Here is a 23,671-nt window from a genome sequence, read left to right as displayed (position 1 = left end):
TAGGTGAGATACCGTAAGATAATATTGCAGCTGCGTTACGCTATCTCACTAATGAGCATATGTATGGGCAAACACCAGAGATGATTCAGCAAAAACGCCTGATGTTCGTCAGGAATCGATACTAAATGCTCATTCCCAACACAGAACAGTAGCTAGTGCATCATATAGCTACGTGTCATTGGGATTGCATGAGCTTTCACGGCATGGCAGCAACGTGCAACCCAAGTGACACAGAAGTGAATCAGGCCAGCATAGCCTGGACTCATTTCTGCCTTGACACATACACTTCTGTGTGTCAGGGCACAATTTTGCTTTATTATACATCTTCTGCTCTCATTTGTGTTTTCAGAGCCCAGCGGTAATTTCCCTGACTTTAGTAGGGCAGTGCCTGATTTATCCCAGTGGGAGGGAGAGAGTTGAATTGAGTTTTGCTCATACTTCGAGATTTGAGGTTTGGGCAGCTGGTTCTTGCTGATGTGGAGGCCAAAGGCAGTAGTGTGAGGGTTTGTTTGTTTAAATAGGACGGACCTCAGATGAACATAAACATTCACCATTCACACACCCTTGTGTCCTATTTGAAAGCCCAACAGAATGTTGTCAGGTGTATTTCTGTCTAGCATTAAATGTATTTATATCCATGATTCTGCAGAAAGTACTGCATTCCAGCCTCTTACTAAGTGAAGAACTGCGTGCAATTTCAGATTTTTTTTTTCTCTATCAAAAATATGCAATAACATGTAGCTTGGGCAGTTTGTGGGGTTTTTGTACAAGCAGTTTTTGTATTCAGAATTTCTTATTTTTGTATTTATTTATTCAAATAAATAATGTGTTAGATCTAAGAAGTGTTTGAAGTGCAGAGCATTTTGTTCAAATCTTAGGGTACAGCTAAGCTGCACAAAGAGAGACTTGGGCGAGACTGGATGTGTGCAACAAACTTCTGATCCCAGTGCAGCTGTATTTAGGCCATGCTCCTGCGCTGGGAAAGAGTGTTTGAGGTCTGCGCTAATTTACACTAGCCAAGGGCTGAAAGTACAGTGGAATAGACCCAGCACAGCCTCAGCCACATCGCTTTTTTCTTGCCAGTGGTGGCAGGAGGGAACAAAGGTGCAGAAGCAGCCGGTTTCATCCTTCAGTCTTAGCTGTGGGAGCCCGTTCAAAGGCCAGTAACGCCAGCTTCTGGCCACGTCACACTGCCCTGTAGTCAAAACCAAAACATTGCATGCTGGCATGAATCTCCTCGGGCCAGATCCTCATCCTGGTCTAGTCAGTGTCACAAACAACCCTTTGCTGCTCAGCAGGAGGAAGGTTGCACCCGTGAAGACAGTGAAGCAGCAGAACTGAGTGTGAAGAAGCTGCCAGTAAACTGAATGACCAAATGTTTCTGGGCTTAATCTGCACAAATCAAATACCCACCCATTTGTTCTTCCAGATTTGCTTGGCATAATGGAATGTACTCATCACATACTTGTTATGAAGATCGACAAACATACCTACCTGGATCTACGCTGGTAATGATGAATGCATTCCAAGCAAAAGCCCTTTCTGTATGCGTACAAATAAAAGAACAAATTTTCCTGGTATCTATTTATACCTGCCTTATACAGAGGTCTGGAAATAGTCTGACGGGTTTTAAAGGAAACTCTGCTAAGTGGAATGTTTTTGTTGTTTTTTTTTTTTACCTGAATGTAGGTGGTACAGCAGATGGAGTCACACATGTTGACTTCAAGTTGCAGCCTCTGCACTTTACCTTCCTTCCATCTCATGGTGCTTACTACAGACAAAATACAAAATATTAGCACAAGAAGAGGTTGCAAAGACCTAGAGTGTAGGCAGATACACGACATGTTAGTAAAGTTAGCAGAAGGTGTTCCTACCCTGAAATGTTTAACTGAGTCCCCACCACAGGTCACCACCACCTCAGCTACTGCCCTACAACCGTTTTGGATTCTGCATTGTAAAAATGGATCTCGTGCAGAAAGCAGTCCTCAGAAACGGCTGTTCTGGTGAAGGTGTTAATGAGGTGATGGCTGCCATCTTTCTGTTTAACCCCACAGTATAATATGAGTTCAGGACAGTCTGCTGCACCACATGGAGAAAAGCAGCCACCTCCTCAAGGTGCTTTAGAAAGCACGCTCCATGATGAACCTGCTGGTCCCTAATGGCCTCACACCATCAGCTAGATGGAAAATGAGAATTAACAGAGACTGATAATGCTCACTTACAGGCAGCAGTGGGTAAGTATACGATGATAAACCAATTTTCAGGCTTGTTTCAGAGCCTGATGGCTTGCAGACTGGCCACTGGTGCTTGCTGGGGGTCAGCTGACGCCAACCTGGACCTGCACCCTCAGAAGGGCAGGACAGCTCCACGTCATTCATCCGATTCCAAGATAAAATTGTCCAGAAACTTCTTCTGATTAGATGCTCAGATACTGAGATACTTCGCTGGTGTCAGCCCCTCACTCTGTGATGGATGTAGGAGAAGAAAGAAGCTTCAGACAACTCCTCCACCTCGGGTATTTCCAGGATTTGAATGGGAATTGTCATTTATGCTGGTGACTGATTTTGTGACAGCTTCTCTCTCTGCTGTACCAACAAAGACCAAAGTGATTTAGGCCCTGACTTCAGAGCATTTCTTTAACCAGCAACTTCCTTTCCAAACTGTTCCCACTGCTCAGAGAAGCCAGGGCACAGCATAGTAAAGCCATTGATGACATTTGCCAGACATAAGATCGCTGGAGCTTTTAATTATGAGGCCCAGCCCTTCTGAAACAGGATGAGCAAGTTGGATGAAAACGGCATTAAAAATTTAGAGGAACACATATTTTGAGGAGCTGGGTTTGGGTGTTGTTTACTCCGCAAGGAAGAAGTCTTTGTTCTCAAGCCATCAGAGGGGTGTCTGCCGCCAACCTGATTTAAAAGGCTGATCCCGAGAAGCAAGTCGGCCTCCTGGCATTTCACGCTCAGATATTTTGAGAGATGGGGCTTTACTGGTCCGAAGCTCTTCTGTGTTCCACAGCAGGCAGAAACAACACAGAGACCAAAATGCAACCAAAGTGCTGCATTCCCGTGGTGACAGCCACCTTCATCCCAGTTTTGAACATCTTCGAGCTGTGGAAGAAGAAGAGAGGCTGAGGATGTGCGCTCATCCAGCTCTGCATGTGGGAACCAAGCAAGCTGGTGTGCAGGCACTGCTGTGTGCATCAGGGTAATTCCCCATCTGGCTCAGTGCCTCTGCCCCACTTTGACCGGCACCAGATGTTGCAAGGAAGATGTATTGAGCTCAGTTGTGGTTTTCTTTCCTGCCCAGAAGTTCCCTCCTCTGCTCAGCAGTTAGAGATTCCCTACGGGGCACGGCACCTCACGGTAGCCCGCTGTGCCTATTTTCATAATGAACACGGAGCCGAAACTGCCAGATAACAAGCAGTTAGCGCCTGAAACATTAAATAGCTTCTCCAACAATATCCTTCCAACTACCTGTTTGCATCCCGGGAAAGTGAGCCCAGCCCAGCGCTCCCACTGGAACGCCCCGGTGGCGGCTGACGCATTTTAGCGGTAAGGCTCTCTTGCACAAAACCTTTCAGCTGCAAGGCCTGCCAGCACGTTCCCACCGTGTTTTCCTGCTATTGGAACCGATGTCCCTTCCCCTCCCGGGTTGGCAGTCTCCAAATGGTGTTTCTCCCAAGACTGGCTGTGTTTGCATGCACAGAGATGCCCCCAGGATCGCGCTGACACCGAGGCGAGGAGGATGACGGGGCGCAGGGTGGGTGCATTACGCTGAGCAGCACCAGATCACATTTCCCCGCAGCGGAAGAGGTCATTCTCCTGCCAAAATCTAGCTGCTGATAATCTAAGCTGTCCTTTGGGGAGCTGGCTCTCCCCCTGCCCGTCCGGCTCACCCAGCAGCATTCCTCCCACGATAACTCACCAGGGGCGTTTCTGCCGCGTGGCTTCGGCCGTGGGCCAGGCAGAGAGCTGAGCGCAAGCCCCTGTGGTGCAGCTGGCACTGAGGAAACCACCACGATGGGGAGCTTGACAGGCACCGTGTTGAGGAGGCCGGGCTTCCTCCAGGCTTGTGTCCCGTGGTGGAAGCATCTTCGTATTTCTCTGGTCTCTGCTGGAGCTGCAGCTTCCTAGGGCCGGTGGTGGTGGTGTCTATCATCCGTGTGCCATGGGCTCAACACACGCTGGAGGAGTGGGCTGCGGGGGGGGTGTCTGTCAAGCACATCCGCTTTAATAAAATCTTTTAACAAGCTCTATTTTGTCAAGATCCGCCAACCAGACGGATCACACACTACCACTGCTGTAACACCCATGAACTCAGCTGGTATTTTCCAGCTTAATGATCCTCAGCCCATGAGCTAATCCCATCAATTTAAAAAATGTTTAAAAACTAAGTCTTCAGACAGATGAAACCAGGTACTTTTTGAGACAAATAGTCTGCCCACATGAGAGACTGTTCCCCAGAGAGCAGCGTCCCTCCGAGCCCCAAACCACACACTCAGCAGCACAGAGCTGGCAGCAGGGCAGACCCCAGAGCACAGCCCAAACATCCTCAATGTAGTCTGGCAACAGAAGCTCAGGAGCAGCCTTACTGTCCTTTAAAATTTCCCTGTTTTTTGGCAAGCAAGAGAGGAGCAACAAGGGAAAACAAGAGGAGACTGAGGTTTCTTTTCTAAAGAAACCCTTTCAGAGAGCATGAGGGTAATGCATCGGGATGGCGAGAGCACTCACCACAATGCAAAGAGCAATGCTCAAGTCCTACCTCGGTTCCTTATTGCCAGAAGCTGCTTTTGCTTTCAGCATGCCTCTCCTGTTACCTGGAGAAAAGGAGCAATGCTCTGGCTCCTGCTGGTACAGACGATGTAGCTTGTACAGCTGCAGGGGAGGTCCAACACAGCACTGCAATAGCATGGGAATGCTCTGCACATTGGCCAAAATGGCCTTTTAGATCTCATCTCCACCAGAGCCTGTGGGCACACGCATGTGAATAAAGGCAGGGTCCTGCCTGCAGCAGTCAACAGAGCAGAGCCCACAACGAGCACCTCCAGCCGAGGAGCAATTCCTGCTCAGGTGGCACGGTGCTGCTACCAAAGCCTTGCCTGGTGCCAAAGGCCAGCAAGCCCTCAGCTCCCCCCTGTGCCACGGCAATTGCTTGTCTTGGTCCTCCCGAAGGTGGTTTAAGTACTCACAGCCCCCTTCCTGCCATAACCCTCTGCCAAAGCTGTGTTTTGCCTCTGCCCAGTGCCAGGGGCTGAAACGTGGGGCAGAGCCCTGCTACCTCCCAGCAGCTCAGGAACTGGGGCAAGATGAGGGGCTTTATGGCCGTGCCACCCTGAGGGGCACAGAGCTGTGCCATGCGGTGCCCTGGCTGGGGCTCTGCTCCTCATCCCCCCACTGGATTGGGGCCCTGGGGAGAGAACTTTTTGCCCTCTTTGTCCACCTCACGGCATCTTTCCCTGCTGCAGATGACAGGGCAGAGGGAGAGGCGAGAGCAAAGCTGGAGGAAAACAAGCGGCAGAGCTGCAGAGAAGGGCGCCAGGTTGCACAAAAGGTGCCTTGTTCCCCCCGCGAGGCGCTCGGGGCAGCGCGTCCCCTCCCTCGCCCTGGATGGAAAACCCAGCTCAAAACACTCCTTCATCACCCACCTCCCCCCCGCTGCCTTCTGCCTCCCGCTTGGGCACGAAATGTTCTCGGGCGGAAGAAACCTGAAGTTTTACACGTCCCCCCCAGGCAGCGCACGGCTCGGCTCTGGCTCCCCTTGGGCCAGGAGCGGGCGAAGGCCCCAGGTGCCCCCGCACCTCACGGGGATGCAGGCGCTGCGCCGGGGCCACCGGCTCCTGGTTATACAGTAACCTGTTGCTCCGGGTCCAGCTCCACCTCTCGCTGCCTCCACATCCCTCCCCTCCTCTCTCCTCTGCCAAGAAACCTCTGTCACCTGCTCGCAGACAACTGGGGCGAGTGGCACGGGGACGAAAGGGCAGAGCGAAGCCGGAGGCAGCGGGACCCCCGGGCTGGGGCGCTGGGTGGGCTCTGCCTTGCTCTCCCCTCCATCCTCTCGGCTGGGGCACTCGGCTCGTGGGCAGAGCGTGTCGCAGGGAGGCACAGGGAGCTGGGCTGCCGGAGAATGGCAGCAGGATTGCACTAGGAGGGCACAGCTAAGTGGGACAGGACGTACAGGAGCCAAGGAGACTGCAGGAGACACCAGAGGCTTCTCGGCACCGGTGAGTCTCTCCTTTCAAACCCTAAAACTTTACATCCCCCCCCTCACCCCCCTCCCTGAGTTTATCCGCTTCAAAAGTTTGGCTGATTCAGCCTCGGAGGGGGCGTGATCAGAGGGGGCTGTGGCTGGGATACCTGTAAATGTATACTTTTATATCCTTTTTTTTCAACGTGAAAAAAAAAAGTTATTTTTCTAGCAGAATTTTTTTCTGGGTTTGTTTCCCGTTCTTGCACGTCCCCAGCAGGCTAGATCCAGTAGGTGGCACTTTCTTGGCAGCAAAATGTCCGTCCTGCACAGAACAGGATCTTTTTTTCGTTTCTAATGAAGCTCGGAGACAGTAGGGGTTTGAGCAGCTGTTTGTTTGCAAACCTTGGGGTTTCCTCCCTTTGGGATGTGTGTGGAGAGAACTTTTGCCGCTACCCACCGGGCTCCTCTCAGGCTGCTGCTTTCGATGAGCTCTCCCTGCCCGTGACCTTGGCAGGATTCAATACCCTATTTCAAAATCAGGGGAAGGCTCGCTCAGAGCCACCCCATCCCCTCGCGTGACAGCTCCAGCTACCTGCGAGCTTTCATTCCTATTCCCGAGTCTGAGGGCTGCTCTCCTTCCCCTTTCACTTATTTGCCTGGAAAATGCCAGTGCAAACTCCACTGAGGACAAGGTTCAGGGACAAACGATTTGACTGACGTTATTTTTAAATATGCAGAATAACTCTGAGACAACACAGTAGTAAAATACAGTGATTGCCCTGCCACAATTAGGGCAGTGGAGGGGGTAACGCTTCTGGTGCTGGGCTGCTCTGAATCGCCACATGAAGCGAGTGCTGTAACTGGGGATAGATCTCTTGGTGGTTGTGTGGCCAGGTGCTACAGTGCTGAGCTGCTTCTGTGGGCTCTGTCCCAAAAAAGGACTTTTTTATGGGTTAAAGTAACAACAGAGAAAGGCTCAGCCCCCAGCAGATGCACAACAGCCGAAGGGAAGACCCACGCGGGGTTTTACCTGTGACTGCCACATGCAGCGGGGCTCCTGGCTCTGTTTAGTCAAGTGATCAATTTTGGGGTTGACAAGGGAGAAAAATTAGTCCCCAACTCACATAAAGGGCAGAGGGATCGTGGGGCCCTTTAAAACACAGCTGTGAAGAGGGAGTTGGGATCCACTGTGGGAACGTGTCTGTAAAGTGGCAAAGGTCATTGCTTCGCCCTATTAAAAACAAGGTTAAAAACTGGTGTTTGGGATAACACAAACAGATGGATTAAGCCCCAGGCCTGCTGTTGGGCCTGGGTTGTACCTGCTCTTGGCTTTTGCTGCTGAAGAGTTAGGAAGCGAGGCTGGTCGGGGACTTCTTGCTCTCTCAGCTGGATCCCGGCCCGGCAGAGTGCACAGGAATCTGCAGCAGGTCCGGCACAGGATCTGCTGCACTCTGCAGGACAAGAAGGGTGGATTAAGCATGTAAGGAAAAAAGTTACAGGGCCTGGGTCTGTTTCTGGGCACCAGAGAAGCAGCTGAGCACCAGCATCATTGATCAGGTTATTGGTAAAGACCCAAGGAAGGGAACAGCTGTGACAGAGCGCTGCTGCTGTGGGCACACACGCATACTCCCCCGTTTGCTCGGTGTGATAAAGCAGTTTGCCAAGCTTGCAGTCCTCAGCTTTCTGCCACCGTGGCTGTCACCTCCCAGCAGCAGAGCGGGCAAACTCACTAAGTCAGAGGTGAGCAGCCTGAAGGGGGAAATATCTTCTGGGCCACGGGCTCTGTATTGGAGGCAGAGAGCCTCTCTCCTTTGGTGCCTACTTTTGTTGACTGCAAACAACTCACCAACAGCTGGAGTGACAAAACCTGGCCCCGAGCCTGGCCAAGTAGGTTCTCTGGGTTGTTACTGCTGTGGCTCGATCTGACCGACTCCCCGTCTGCATGGACGGGGTGCTTGCCAAGCTGGACAGCAGCTCGCCTGCGTGCACGCAGGTGCGTTGTGGAGAAGGAGCCGTCTGCAGTAGCGTTAGCAGCAGCCACCATTTTGTAGGGCTGTCCTGCTGGGGCTGCTTGGCTTCAGGAAAGGGCACGAAGAGGCAGGGAGGGGTTGCACAGGCGGAACCCAGGCCAGCCAGCATCACTCCGGAGGAGTAACTGGGCTGTTCGTCCTAGCAAGGACCCTGCTGAGATGGATGGCCTTGGGGCCACGTCTACAGATGTGTGCTGGCATCTCACCCTTCACCAGATAGTTTTGAACGTGCTGGAAAACAGAGAGTTTTTCGCAGGGCCACAGGGAAATTCAGCCTGGAAGCATAACTGCATAGGGACAGCGATTCAGAAGGGACCCTAATGGACTCGTGAGCTTTCAGTCCTTCTGGTAGACAAAGAAAGGAGTGAAACAGGAAATATATGCGTTGGCTTGTGTGGGCTTGAGAAACATCCATATAAATAAGTCCGGGTGCAAAGCCTGAGTGTGTGGGGGGAGCCTCGGAGCATTATTCCCTGAGGGCTGGGTCCTGGGGTGCTGCTTTGGAGCCATCTCCACCACACTGTCTTGCTTTCTTTCTCTCTTCCATGCCACGGTCTCGCTCTGCATGCTGTCAGGGCAGGTTTGTGGTTTTGATGAGGACTCAGCCATCTTCTCCTTGTGTGGGGCTGATGTCTGGCCTCACGTCTGTTTTACAAAACAGCAGTCAGCGCATGTCTTTGCACGGCCTTTAGCCTATGAGCTTGGTGTCATTGGCAATAAAATTCATCACCCTCTAAAAATACTCGAGCCTCACCAGCCTTCCCTTGCGTGTCCCGGGCAGAAGTGCTGGGACAAGTGCACCAACTTCCTGGAGCAGCAAACGATGGCTTCCCGCGCTGCAATAAAACCTTCTCGGCAGCAGGGTGTCTTGTGATGAGCAGCAGCATGCACGCAGTACCGGGAAGGCCTGGCAGCACTTGGCTTTTCCAGCACGGCCTTCTAAATTACCCTACTTTGGCCAAGGTTCAGCAGGTGCCCAGAAAAAATACTTACCTACCTACCCAGGAGGTATTCCAGCCTCCCACTCGAAGGGAGGGGAAGGATGAAACACTTGGCAGAAACGCTGCCAAGAGGGATTCGATCATGGAGAGACGATCCCATGCACTGGTGTCATTGAGCTGCTCCTGCATGGACAAAGCCAACTCTGCACAACGTGAGAGCTCTTCCTCTCCCAGGGAAGTGGGAGGTTTCCTTTCCACCCGGCTGGGGATGTCACTGCCTGCAAACTTGAAATACACGATGCCACAGGGGGTTAACCAAAAGAGCTCCAGTGTTTTTATTTCCTGGTAGTTCAGATAAATCAGGAAGAATCACAATGAGGAAGGGTGTGTAGCTGGGAGCTGGACCAGTCTGGAGACTTTCCCCACTCACCTGCACTGCAGTTTCCCAGGACAGCCCAGCCCGTGTTCCCATTCCCTGAATGATCCCAAGGGTTTTATTGCGATGTGCTCACCACCACCGAGGTTCCACCAAGGAAGCAGACCAAAAGCTTCCCCAAAAGCTTGCCTTCTGGACAGTGGGCACACACACTACCTTCCTCCACTCACACTGAGTCCATTCTGGACTTGTTGTCACAAGGAAGGAGTTTGTGTCCTGTGGGATCCCATGGGAAGGAGGAGCTGTGCTGGGGCTGTTCCCAGTTGTGGTGGTGGGTTGGGGATGGGGATAGGGATAGGAAGAGGAAGCCAAAGGTGGGGACTCACAGGAAGGGGGCAGCTGATAGGATCTGGCAGCAGCTCTGGCTGTCGTGATGGGCAGGTGTGGCACAAATGAGCCCTCGTGGCTCACTGACCTCCAGCCCAGCCTTGCCCAGGGCGCAGGCGGCTCCTTTGGTGGCCAGTAGAGCAGTAACACTCCGCATTAGTTGGGCTTGGGTCTTCAACACCACCTTGAAAAGAGCCAGCAAATGCTTTAATGCTTTCTTTGCTTTGGTTTTCAGCTGGGTTACTGGCACTTCAAAGCTTTTCATAATTCAAATTTGCTTGAATTTTGTTCTTCCTACTTCCTTTTTTTTTTTTTTTTCTCTCACTCTCTTATCAGTCTGAGCTGTCCAGATTTATATCCTACAAAGGTAAATTGCGGACCATTTGAATGGCAATAAACCAAAGTTCAGCCACCCAGCAGTAATGCTGACCATTGCTAAGCAATACAGAAAGTAAAAAACTGCCGCTAGCAGGATGGTGATTAAATCAAGTGAGCAGGCACAGTCTGAGCCAACACCAGCCTCCCCCAGACTGTTTACATGCAGCTTCCCTCTCGCTGAAGACAACCAGAAGTGGGAACTATCTGGGAGCCGATCACTGAGCTCCAGCGAGGAGCACAGTGCCACTCACTTGTTGCTCCTCGCGGTGGTTTTCGGAGACGGGACAAGGCGACAAGGTGCCTGTGCTGGCTTCACACCAGGGCTGTGTCTAACTCAGAAGCTCTTTGTGTGTTGGAGGTGTTGGCTGCTGGGAGAACTAGAGCTGCCACCCAAGCTGTGGGCTCTTAGATACCTGCACCAGCAAATACAAAGTCAGCAAACCCAAACCCTAACCCTAACTCACCTCCTTGCTGAGGATAAAGCAGGTGCCTTGTCCTTTACTGCTGCTCACTCCTCATTGCTACCAGCAAGACTCCTTTGGGGTCACTCCTCATCCTGCAGGAGATGGTTGGCAGTGAGGAGGGTGCTGGTGGGTGCTGGTCCTTGGTCCAGGTGTGGCTCACAGGGAGTCACAGAGGCTTGGGGCTTGGGCCAGAACTGGGACTCGTAGATATGAAATCCTCCAAGCCAGGTTTGAGGCTTTCGATGGTAACTCTATGGAGAAAGAAGTAGCAACTCTGCTTTTGCTGTGTCTGTGCAGAAGATAAGCACTGAGACATCTGTTTGCCCTAGCCTGAGACACCTCTTTCATCAGTAAATTCACTTTATGAAAACACTGGGGAGAGGGGAAGAGAGAAAGGTAATTGCACCCACGACAGCCCTTAATAAATCACAGGCTGGAGCCTGCTCTCATTCCTGACACTGCTGCCTCTTAATTATAGCTGTGTTCATCTGAGGAGACGGAGTAGGAGAGCCAGGCTTTATGCAGAAGGGAGCACTAATTAAAACCTCTCTGTTCCCTAGAAAGATATTCATGCTTTCCTCTGGGGAGGAAGCGAATGGACTTGTTCCCGGCCATTCCCGCAGGTTAATCTGTAACACTGACTTTCACACAGCAAGGCAGTTCATCTTGTTTTCAGTACCTGATGCTCTTGGCATTGCTTCTGGGTTGAGATATGGGACTTTCAAAACTCTCTGAAGAAGGAGGAGGAACAACAAGCATCTGGATAGCCTGTGCAGGTGTGGGTGCTGCTCGTCCGGTGTAAGGTTTGGGATTAGGGGCTGGCTCCTGAGTTGTCCCCTGCTGAGACTCCAGCCCTTAGTATCTGACACAGGCAGCACTTCTGGGATGAAATGTGCCTCAGCCTGCACCCAAACAACACTGGGAGACAAGCCTCTGACTGGAATTAGATGGACCTCAAGAGGCTGGATCCATGCTCAGCTCCACAGGAGAACAGAACCAGGCCCCTTGGGCAGTCAGGGGATGGAGCCTTGCAGCACCGGGCACCTGCAGGCCAGCATCCCGAGCAGATCTCCGGGTGGTGATGGTCCATGACTGTGCTGACACAAACCCTTCCAAATTGCAGGAGGACGGTAGGACATCTATGACATGGGAGCAGCAATTAGGCCCACTGAAGTCAAAGTGCTGGTTCCTAAATGGTGCAAGTCAGCATTTTGCAGCTGGCCCTGCAGTACTTCAGTAGCAGAGGCTGGTGAAGGGAGAGCCCAGTCCAGCATCCTGGCATAAGCTCACTCCAAGCAGACACTCGAATGAAGCCAGGGCAGGTTAGATGTGAATAACGTGGGGAGCATGTTGGTTTTTTTTTGGTTGTTTTGTTTTCAGTAGAACTGGGGAGAGTAAATGTGCCATAAAAGGCTCTCAGGGTTGATTGTAGATCCACAGCACTGTCAATTTTGTTGCTGCTGTCAGTTGCTACTGCTCGAATAAGTTAAAAAAAAAAAAGTTTCACCAACTGAAAAAAAAAAAGCCAGAAAAACTGCAGCTTAGTCAGAGGAGCTGCTGCACTGACCTAGGTGAGAGCAGGTTGAACAGGATAAATTGAAAGCAAATGTACCAGAGCTGTGCTTGTCGCTGGTCTTTGCCAGTAGGAGCAGGTAACACCCTAGGTGTGGTCAGGCCATCAGCTGCCTGAGCAATCCTCTCACACGTGGAAGCACCCTTCTTCCACTGCTCCTCCGCTCTGCTGCTGTTTAAAAATAAAGAAGGAAGGGCCCTTTTATATGTGGCTTAAGTTACGAAACTCCCAATACTCTCCAGCTTGGGAGTGACAGAGCTGAGGTGCTGCTGTCCTCGAGATCCGCGATGCTGCCCGTGGCATGGAGACAGTGAGATGGGAACAGTTGTTTACTGATAACAGAGCCGGGGGGCATCCTGAGAAACCAGCAGCTGGCAAGTGCAGCGCAGACAAAAGGAGATGGTTGAGCTCACCACGCAGAGCTGAGCTGCATCTTGCCGCAGGTGGTTTGGGGTGTCAAAAGTTTAGATGGGTAGGACAAAGTGCAGTCGGACAAATTCACCCTGACACCCACACGGAGCTGAGCACAGGGGGCAGAGGCAATGGGTGACCCTGTGTCCAGGCAGCTGCCTCTGGCCCCAGCCCCGGTGACTGATCGGTGAGAGGAAATGTTGTGTAGGTTTAATCACAGCCTAGGAAGCGAGGGCTGAGGGTGGCTGGATGAAACAAGCTGAGCGCTCAGCGCCCGCCTGCTGCAGTCACATGCGGACTAGACCAGACAGGTCCCCAGAACATCTGCTCCACACCTGGCACAACCCCAAGGAAACTCCTGATCTCTGCTCCCTGCCTGCCAAGACCTTGTAAGTCAAAGGTTAGGAGAACACGTAAAGCACTGGTGAAGACAGCAGGGCCAATCTGGGCTGTCACCACTCTCAGCAGTCCCAAGTGTTTTCCTAAGAGCACCGTGTGTGACGCTGGCTCCAACACGATCTGTCCGTGGCCAAGTGCAAATAGCTGCCAAGATGCTGCATGAAGAATCTGCTCTCCACTGCATGGGTGACTGCCACTCAGGTCCTCTCGTCTCAGCATTCTGTCCCCTGACACCTCAAGTAAAATTAGGGCTTGGTTAGCTCAAAACACCCAGCTTAGCAGTAGGTCCATGCTAGGCTTTTGCCACAAGTTGGTCCTACAGAGCAGGACTGTTGAGGATCTGGCAGGCGAGCGCCAGGAGTAGCATTTTGTCATAGCCCAGCCGAGCCCCACCAGGGCTGCGTGTGCTGAAAGAGGAAACGCTGGGAGCATCCTGAACTCCAGGCAGCTGCGGGCAGGAGGGCTGCTTGTCCACCAAGGTCAGGCCAGGAAGGGTAGTTACTGAAAGAGCTAAAAACTATATCTAATATAATTTTATCTACAGTTGAGGGGAACTGTGCAGGAAGTTTTGCTACCAGGGTTGCATATCTGCTGTTCAGGAAAGCTGGTGTTTGCTCTGGTGCAGGATACATGCCTTTGGTTTCTCAGAGGGCCCTTGTCCCTCTCAAAACAACATGTATTCCTGTGCTTCTCTGGGCTACTTGCCTCTCCCATCAAAGCCTGAAGCTCATTGAGATTGCCCGCCTCTTTGCATAAAAGGGTTTTCTTGCTCATTCTCCCTCTCCCCTTTGAGGATCATGGGGTAATTCAGGTCAGAAAGGATCTCAGGAGGTCTCTAACCTAACCAAAGCAGGGTCAGTCCTGAAATCAGAGTTTTACCTGGTTGGTTCTTGAAAATAAAGACTGGAGATGGCATAGCCTCTCTGGTAACCTGCTCCACAGTACTGAGCTTCCCACAGCAGAAAGCATCTCCTTTGTGTCTGCCTGCAGAGCTTTAGTCTTTTGGGACTGGAAATCCCTGTGCCAAGCCCCTGCGGGCACGTGGGAGCAGCTTATGAAGCCTTTCCTCTTCAAGACATTGCAGGAAACTCTTCTATGCCATTTCTGGCTCTGTTATCACTCCTGGTTTCTTGTAATCCTCACAGACTCTCATCCCAGACCTCTGCTGCAGGGACCAAATATGCTTTTACTCTTTGCCTTAGCAGAAGTGTAATTTTATTTTATTTTCAGTGAGATTGTTAAAACATTTCTGCACTGTAAGATTAGGAACTGCCATTTAAATTCTTTTGATAAACCCAACCACACACATCCTTCTATTCTAAATGAAACAAAGGGCAAAGGGAACAGATTTTTTTTGTTTGTTTTTGGAATGATCTCTCACGGGACTGTTCTGGTTACTGCATAATTGGCTGTTTGTGCTGCAAAATCCCGCTCCTGCAGGCCTCATCCCCAGAGCCTGGTAGCATTACTGAAAGCCCAAGTGATGGAAATCAGCCCTTGAGCCCAGATCACAGATGGTTACACTGAAAAAGATCAGGGTTTACTTGCATACACGCAGGAGGGGGCTCCACATTTGGCAGTGAGGCTGGCTTGAAGCATTCTCGGCCGTTCGTGCTCCTGTGACTCTGCTTCATTGTGCTGGCACAACATCTCGTGGGGCTGGGCTGCGAGTCAGGTCCTGGAGCTGATCTGGCTGGAAAATGAAACGGCGAGGTGAAAAAATGTGTGTGTCGGGGGGAATGGGTTTCAAGCCCTGTTGATTCCTGCTCTGAGTCATAGTGCTCCTACACACACTTGCTGGGGGCCACCACCTTGGTGCTTAAGAAGAGGTTAAAGAGAGCAGGCAAGGAATGAGCCCATTTGTATCATCTGCCCTTGTGCCCATCCTCTGTGGGTTTCCAGGCACCAAGTGCAACTCTTCCCCTGACAGCCAGCCGCCCTTCCCAGCTCAGGCACTTGCCCTGCATCTCTGCTCCCAGCCACAGGAGCTGATTCCACTGCAGCCTGCAGCTCTCTCTTTGTGAGACCATACAGTTTTGTTATGCCGTTTTTGTTATCTGCCCTACTTTAATAATTTTCACTCACATTCTGCCCTTATTTCCTCATTTGCAAACTCACCACGCAAAAGAGGCTATCCTCCGAGCAGAGCATAGAAGTTTGGTCAAATATTTCCCAACAGAACACATTTTGCATCAGAAATCACCATTTCAGTTCCTAGGGGGGCTCTGTGGGAATCCCAAAATCTCAACATTTCTCAGGTAAAACAAATAAACGACTGACAGCCAAAGCACATTTTGATGAACTCCTGTTTCTGCCTTCCAGGGGTGACCAGCAAGCGATACTTGATAAGAGAATCCCCACCACCCTGCCAGCCCAAAATGTGACCTGAGCCCTGTCACGTCCCTGGTACTGTGGTTGCCACCAAGTCACTGAGCTGGTTAAACTGATGTCAGCTTGTTTTCCTGCACTGACACTCGTACCGGTGCTCCCACGTGCCAAGTTTTAGCTCAAATGAATTGTTTTTAAGTGGCCAAAAATACATAGACAGGATATGAGTAGGAAGCATAAAATGGGGTGGGAAGAGGTGGCAACGAATGCTGTCGTGATTAGGCTAAGGAGGCTGGAAAAGCCTTAAAACATCAAATGTGGTTTTCAAGACATGAATCTCCCTCATATCTTCTGCCCCACCTTCCTGCCCAAAGTCAGAGGGTGAATTTTAGAGCAGGAAATGAAAATTATTGATGTATTAGCTGCCCCAAGCCCAAAGTGCTGTATGCAGACATTTGTAAAAGGAGTATGGAGCAGTGTGGAACAGCTACTTGCTGGCACAGGCAGAGGGAGAGAGGCTGCAGTCCTCTCCCTTTCTTTGGGGAAAGATCTCGTGGTGTGACCTTCCTACGCAGGGAAAGAAGCATTTCTTGGTTCACATTTACCCATTATGTTCTGCATCTTGCTGCAACCCCAGGGACTTCAAGATGACCATGCTGAACATGGCCCCAAAAGTGGCTCTCAGTCTAACAACAAGCTTCTCTCAGCTGCAAAAAAATAAAAGCTCTCGACATACTAGCTGCCCTGCTGCACACCTGAACCTCTGCCAGACAAATGAATCAGCACTCCAGGGAGTGACCAAGAACGCTCTTCCTTTAGGAGGAGGCAGTGGAAATGTCCATCGATCTCAATGCCCCTGTCTTACTCATGAACCGGTGGTGTGCAGGAGTCTGTTTACAAGGCCAACTCCTCCTGCCCCTCCTGGGGGTTGGTGAGGGACCAGCCATGCCACCCAGACATCCTTCCCTGAAGCATTTCTTCCCTGTCTAGGCTGGCACTAGCCAGGCAAGTAGTGTTCAGGTTTGTGTCATGGTCCTCCTGGGGCTAAGGCCTTTGCTGGGAAGCAATTTGGAAAATGTGCTTGTCTGCCAAATTTATCTGTTAGGTCACCTGTAAAAGTAGTAGCTGCAGAGGCTGACTTGTAAGGATTGTACTGTACTAGGTGGGGTCACGGCGTACCTACACATTAGAGTAAATGTTTAATGAACTATTAATGCACTTAGGTGGTCAGCCCAAAGCAACCACCACTGCAACAGCCAGTCAGTCACCAATCTGCATGGCTGCAGCTGGCAATAAACCACGGACACCCCTGGGGGATAACAGGGACCACCCAGGTGTCAGTGTGGTGTCAGGACAGTTGTCTGATAGTTGGATCAGCTGCTACTTCTGGAGGAAGCCGAACGAGAAAGGAGAGGTGTCCCTGTTGTGCAGTGAGGAGCACGTGAGGACCAGCTCTGGGAGTCAGTCAGTGCCTGCAGCCAGCAGACACGAGCACGCTGCCAGCTGCGCACAGGGCTTTGGTGCTTTGCCTGAAGACAGAAGCGATTCAATGCCCTCCTTCAGGCTGGGCTGGAGCAGAACAGGGCAGTGCCTTGGGCCGTGATCCGTCCTGCTCTGGAACATGACACACACGCAGTCACTCCCTGTTTTTACTGGCCTGACATCCGAGTCCTGATTTCTACACAGAAAATAAAAAGGATCCCTTTCAGCAACAGAGGCACAGTGTCAAATCCTCCCCCCTTCTGAAAATCACAGCTCTAACCCCCTTGCTGCCCTCTAACCCCCTCGTTTCCTGCCCGCTCTCTTCTCCCAATGCCCCATCTGCCAGCAGCTGGACAAGGGGACAGCCTTTGCTCGCAGAAGGTGTGGGCACAAAGAAAAACAGGCAGAGGAAAAGACTACAAATTTCCCCACACCACTCTTCCCTTCCTGGGAATCCTAAGGAACTCATGTCGCATTTCTTCCCAGGGGACTCACTGCACGCTTTGTCCCATTGGGATAGTTTGGAACTAGGATTTTTTACACCATTTTAAAGAGCTTTCATACAGCGTGCACTCCTCCGCCTCCCTCCATGTCTCCAAAAGCATCTATTAATACTTGGCACGCTATTTCTGGGCTGGATTCTGAGGCTTGCTAAACCGCAGCCCAAGCACAGGTAATGCTCAGCTTGGCAGCCCCGGAGGAGCCGGGCTCGGCAGATGCAGCGAGCCCAGGCCTGCTCTGTGCTTTTCCGTGGCTTCTGTGGGGTTTCTCCAAGAGAGAGGAAAAGTGTGAATTCAGGAGCAGTGACTCAGCCTGAGGACTCTGCCCACACTTCTTTCAGAGGGGCAGCGGAGGTGGAGTCAGCTTCCAATTTTTGTCCCAAGATCCTGGCGATTGTGGCTATTTGCGCGTTCTCCCTGGATATTTATAGGGCAAGGCACTGTCTAGACTTGCTTTTGGTTGTTTCTTTAAGGGGAGTTTTACCTCCTGGCAGGAATATAAAAGATCCTAGTTTGGTTCAGCTTGTGCTGAGAGCCTTCCTCTGCCACACTGGCCTCTGTGGGCACCCAGAGCCTCCAGCACTGCCTGGGCTCCTGAGCTGGGTCTCCACCAAGGGCTGTTTGCAGATCAGCCATGGACTGCAAACAGCCACACATGCATGTGTGTGTGTACAGGTGTGCTGCAGGGGGGATGATTTCCCATCCTTTCTCCACGGGGACCGCTCATGCCAAGCCCAACTGCCGGACAAGCATGTGGGTGTTCCCCTTGCAATGCTGGGAAGTAGGCCTGTTTGCTTATAAAATACTTTTTAAGCACAAGTTGTTGTTTCTGAGGAGGTTGGTGAACAAGGCACTGGCTCCTCGGGTGTGATCCTCAGCGATGGGTGTAAGTCTTATCCCATTTGGGCTGAGCACAGAAGGGCATGGCCTATAAGAAGGGGGAGAGACTTAAAAAGCAGCAGTTGGGGCCCATCAAAGCAGAAGGGTGGTTGTGGATCGGAGGTGTCTTGGCCTAAAAGAGCTGCTCCCTGCTTCCTCCACGGAGGCTGAAGAAGACTTGGTTCTTCTCTACCTGGGCCTGGGTATTCGATAGCTACACAGTGAGTAACACACCAGTCACAGCTGGGATTTGGCCAAATCTACAACGTCTTTCTGCCAGCAACTGATGTCCCTGACCTGCTGGGCTGGGTTGTATTTATCCGGGTGCTTGTCTTGTGGAGAATCTCTGCAATGTGAAAAATCTTGTGTGCAGAGCAGGGAGTGTTCCTTCCAGGCACCCAGCAGGCTGTACCCACTGCCTGTGATTCTAACGACTGTAACACCTACATGCTGTGCGTACCCTGATGCTATGCTTGCATTTGGGCTCACCTCTTCCATACGGGCTAGCATCTTCCCAAAGCAACCTGTGATCTTGACTGGCTCTGCCACTGAAAAGATGAAAATTTGAAAGGGTGCCACGGGTGGTAGGGAGGAAGCAAAAAAACAGAACCCCAAAACATGGGGTTCTGTAAAGACATCTCAAAGAGGGCAGGTAATAAAGGGGACTCCCAGGGAGTCTCTGAGAGAGATTGGTTGGATGCTTTTCCCTTCTCGAAGCAGGAAATCACCAGCAACAGGTTCAAATGGAATTATGAAGCTTAGACTTGGCCTCGCTGAACCACCTTGACTTGCAAGGCCTGACCTGAAAGATGGGATTTGGAAATTCCAGTCTTAAGAGGAAACGTGTCTTGTTTGCTTGCCTTTACAAAGCAGCAACAACAAATGTAGCATGTTCACTTGCTTCTTTGCTCTGGATATGGGCTTCCCCTGATGCTATCTGACTAGCCGCAACACAGTTTTTTTTAGGAGTATATGCTGTTGGAAGAGACCCTACAGAACAGGTTTGAGTTTCTTTCAGTGAGCCCTGCCAGGCTTCCTTCCTGGCAGGTTCAGAAAAGCAACTGAAGGCAAGAGAAGGGTGGGTTCTTCATAAGGCTGCTGAATCAGGACACACAAGACCCAGGTTAAATTCCCAGGTCTGCTGCAGGCTCCTGGGTTACACCCCACAAGCATTTTAGAGACCTAAAGCAGATCGTGTGAATTTACAGCTCTCAGGTGCCCCATGGGGAGCACTGAGCACACACCCCAAAGCCTCCCCAACACCACAAAGCTGTTCTGTCAGTGGGATGGCATGGGATGTAGCCCCTTCTGTCTGCCAGCTCCTCCCGTGTGTTACCACAGCAGGCAGGGCAGATGATGGGAGTTGGAGGGACGCTCACAGGGGCTATCTGGAGCGTGGACAAGCCAAGCAGTGCAGGACACGTCCTGCCACAGCGCCTGTGCTCCTCTGCTCTTGCGTACATGACAAGGCTTAGCTCTGCAGGACAGTCTGTCAAACAGCTTTCGTCAGCATCACATTCCCTTACAAAAACACCCAGCAACTCTAACAGACAGCGCTTTGTTGTCCTGGGAAGTTAAAAAGAAAACATCATGAGGTGGACGGCTAATGTTTCTCACTGATGCTTTATGCTGCTTGCCGAGGCTTTTGCTAATTGAGCACCTCTGCCTGGCCCATCCAGTCAGCTCTGGCTGCCTGCACAGACAGCAGCACGCTGCCGGGGATCCATGCCCTCCTGCCCTGGGGCAGTCTTTCCATCATGTACATTTCACCCATGTTCATGCCCCATAACCTGCTTGGTGGTGCCTTCCCTCACCACGTCCTAGGGCACTTCGCATGTGGGGCAGAACAAGGCCATTCCTACCACCAGCTCTGGGCTGCATGGATGGGGTTGCCTGGACCACTTCACTTGTTGGCCTCAGCCCTGTTGGCCCAATCCAGTCAAGAAAAGCTTTAGGCTGTGGACATTAAGCCCTATTTGCCCCCTTTTTGGTGACACACTGGTTAAACCAATTAGTATTAGTACAATGGCTCCAATTATGATAATATTTCAGTGCAAGTCCATGGACATTTTGGAAGTCCTATCACACCTGGCAGAATTTATCAAGATCTGTTAGAAGTGAGTTAGCCCATGCACAGAAAAGCTTACTACTATACCTAGATAGCTTGTTGGGTTTTAAGGTTGTGGAGACAGTTCTTAAACAAAACTCTGTCCAGCTCAGGAGTAGCAAGTCCTACCAGACAGAGCAATGGATGAAATGCAAAGTTGAGGTGCCTTTCCTTCCTCTAGAACCAAGATGTATATGGTCATTGACAAGTTTTTTCCAGCTCTTCGTGCCACAGTTTTCTTGTGCGTAAAACAGGTGAAGTAATGCTAGTCAGAACTTCACAGAAAAATAAGTGTTTTTTTTTGTTTGTTTGTTTTGTTTCTAGTTATTTTTCCTGAAAGTTTCTGAGATTTGGCTTCATCCCAGCTTGGAACTAAAATGGAAAATTTCAAAAATCTCATCCAATACAAACTTAGCTGTTTGAGTGCGACTTTTCCCCTTTCACATAGATGAATATATTTTGTCCTTAATAAATATCAAACACAATCTAGCTAACGTTAAAATACACAATCCAGCTGAGTTTTAACAGATGTTAAACTGGAGATCATTTCAGACTGAATGTATCAAATTTTCCACTCACAAGTGTCTTAAGTTGAGCTTGGCCTTATTTTTTTCTGCTGTTCCAGCAAAACCTGTTACATTCTGCCCAGCGTTTCTTTGCTGCTACAGCTGTGTATTGTGATGGGCTCTGACACCAACAAACCCTCTCCAGCCCACTCTGATCTCAGTCTTAAAGGTGCTCTTAGACCCATGAGGAAAATCACTTGCAGGCACTAGATGCTGCTATTGTTACTGGTATTCACTGTGATTATGATGAGAATTGTACTGGCCCTAAAAATACACAAATATTTCCTACTTTCAAGTTGTCCAATCTTCACCCAGCATTTAGAATTTTTCACAACCCCTTTCCATTTGCTTGAGAACAAAAACAATGCATGACCACAGCAGATGAGTGGGAAGTATTCTTGATAAAACTACCGTGTGACAATCACAGTGATCACCCTACAGAAAAGAGAGCTATTACTTTTTCCTCTATCCCAGAGCTTCTCCACCCTTGCAGGGCTGCAGCTCCCTCTTCAAAGGCTCAAAGAAAGTTAAAACAATGCATGGCCCTTTTCCACTTACTATAAAAGTACAGAAATGGAGCACAGACAACAATGACAGGCTCCTATCATGAATATGTGTGTGTCTTTGGGAGGATATTTGACCTTCAAGGGCAAGGATGTCCGGAAAATCAGGGAGTGAGATTTCCTTGGCTTTTAAGCACAATGCTTCACCCACCTCAGTGTCCTTCAGCGCTGGCTTCCACTGGTCTCCCTTGGGCCCCCAGTTCAGCACATGGGACCTCTGGGCATAGCTTGGGCAGATAGAGATGTGGGATGGAGGCTTTACAGGGTCACTGCTAAATTTGCCTCTTGCTTCCCTTCCTTATGCATGCTGGCCCACTGGGGAAGGAGGAGAAAGTAGCCACACCCTGCAGGGAGATAAGAGAGAGATCAGGAACCCTCTAATCAAGAGAGTGTGAGCACAGCTGTAATGACAGCAGAAGGTGAAGACAACATGTGCATTGAGGTTGCAGGTTGATGGAGCTCTTAGAGATGTCCTCATGGGGACAGGGAACCCAGGAAAGCAAGCTGCTTGGTCACAGCCCCCTGAGCTTCTTGCTTCTTGTCCCTGGCTCCATCCACATTTAGAGGTGATGTTCTCTCAGCCCCTTCTTCATTTTATTCAAGTCTGGTTGTCTCTCAATTTAGCAAAATAATTATAAAGACTCCAACCCCTCGGAAGCGTGTCCTCCACCAGTCAACCAGCCAGGATTCAATTAATATCAGACAATTTAAACTGAATTAAAAGCTCTGGCACAAGAATCTGTCCTGGTTTAATTTGGCCCGCATCACACCACACCCTCATTTCACTTAACACAAGTTTGAACAGAGACATGGTCCTTAAAGCAGCATCAAGAAGGTTAAATAATGAAAATAGCATGAATAAATAAAAAGCAGGGAGCCCAGCAGGATAAAAACCTGCTGACTCGGCAGGCGCTCACACTGCTCCCTGCTCCGTGCCCTTGTTCAGGTGCAGGCGACCTGGAAGCGAGCACAACCTCCCAGCAGGCAAAGGACTGGGGTCACAGGGGGCACTGGGAGCACTGGGGTTACTGCAATTACGAACAAGGAGATGGAGCAGGGATCACTCAGACAGATGGGTCGGACAGAGCAATTGATATTAGCACCGCTGGCATTTCATGCTAACACATTACAGCTTCTGCTCGGCTAAGCAAAAGCCTGTTGGAGCATCAGCGTACGAGGGACACAAAGCCTCTCGTGCTGTTTTCTGGGTGGCGGGCTGTTCCCATTGCACACTGCAGGCAGCATGTTGGCAGGTAGTTCTGGTAACTGCAAAGGTCTGGAGACACTTCTAGTAGTCGAGGTACACACTAGCTTATTCTGCCTTCCTCTAGGGAGCCCAGCTTACTCCCTTAGGTATTTTCTTATTAACCATCAGCAGATAAAGAATTGGCACATTTTATGGCTGCTCCTGTTCTACCCCTGAGGCTGAGCAGCGAATGCTGCCATTCCCATTCCTCTGGCAGCAAGGCAGGATTTGGCCAGATGGATTCTTTTAAAAGCAGAACCAGATCCCCTAGAGCTTGTCTTTTGCTTGTGAGGGAGAAACCAAAAGCAGCAAGTCCTCAGCTGCGACCCTGGTTCCTCCTGTTGTTTTTTTACAGCTGGGGCCGGGGAGCAAGCTCTGAACTCCACCAGGCAAACTCGGCACTCCCTTATCTTCTGGAGTAACCTGGATTTCAGCCCATTAAGGACACGGCCCTGCGGCAGTAAGTGAAAGGGAGCCAGAAATATTACATTAATAAGCAGAAACGTTCCCAGCTCTGATCATTAGCCATGGGACTAAAGTGCTCAGACAGTATAAAGTAAACAGAAAGGAGCTGGGTTTATTAGAGCACGTTCCCTTTTCCAGGTATCTTATGCTAATGTACACAGAGATCTGAGAGATAGGAACCGTTTGAGGACTGTAAGAGGAAACCAGCAGACAGCTATTAACAGAGGAAAAATTCACAGGTACCTAAGCCTGGGCACAGGAACGGGTTTTCTTACGCTCAGAGAGGCTGGCAGAACACCAAGTTTCTATTCTAACATATATAAATTTATAGCCACGTTTGTGTGTGCATGGACTTTGGTGTCTGCCAAAAGAGAGATGAAAATGGGA

General features: G+C 50.5%; 1 protein-coding gene and 2 long non-coding RNA genes across 7 annotated transcripts in view; 1 reads left to right on the top strand and 2 right to left on the bottom strand.

The window, feature by feature from the left end:
* Positions 1–971: 971 nt before the first annotated feature.
* On the bottom strand, positions 972–5,866 carry LOC137857315 (uncharacterized). Its single transcript, XR_011097053.1, has 3 exons — positions 4,765–5,866; positions 1,680–1,771; positions 972–1,195 (listed from the first exon to the last, which is right to left on the bottom strand). It is a non-coding gene; the product is annotated as an uncharacterized lncRNA (long non-coding RNA).
* The window catches only part of EPS8L2 (EPS8 signaling adaptor L2), a 61,225-nt gene continuing 43,419 nt past the window's right edge, over positions 5,866–23,671 (top strand). For both annotated transcript variants that reach the window (XM_068683615.1, XM_068683614.1), the window contains exon 1: positions 5,866–6,223. The gene's annotated coding sequence lies outside the window, so the exon portion shown is untranslated. The remainder of the gene's footprint in view (positions 6,224–23,671) is intronic.
* On the bottom strand, positions 7,561–22,093 carry LOC137857313 (uncharacterized). 4 transcript variants are annotated; one of them, XR_011097049.1, is made up of 3 exons: positions 21,725–22,041; positions 12,378–14,841; positions 7,561–12,241 (listed from the first exon to the last, which is right to left on the bottom strand). It is a non-coding gene; the product is annotated as an uncharacterized lncRNA (long non-coding RNA). The 4 variants fall into 4 exon arrangements; XR_011097050.1 differs by having other exon boundaries at positions 7,561–14,313; positions 14,693–14,841; positions 21,725–21,950; XR_011097051.1 differs by having other exon boundaries at positions 7,561–14,313; positions 14,701–14,841; positions 21,725–21,948.

Source organism: Anas acuta, chromosome 5 (genome assembly GCF_963932015.1).
Source record: "Anas acuta chromosome 5, bAnaAcu1.1, whole genome shotgun sequence".
Classification (NCBI taxonomy): Eukaryota; Metazoa; Chordata; class Aves; order Anseriformes; family Anatidae; genus Anas; species Anas acuta.
This window is presented reverse-complemented; position numbering and strand designations above follow the sequence as displayed.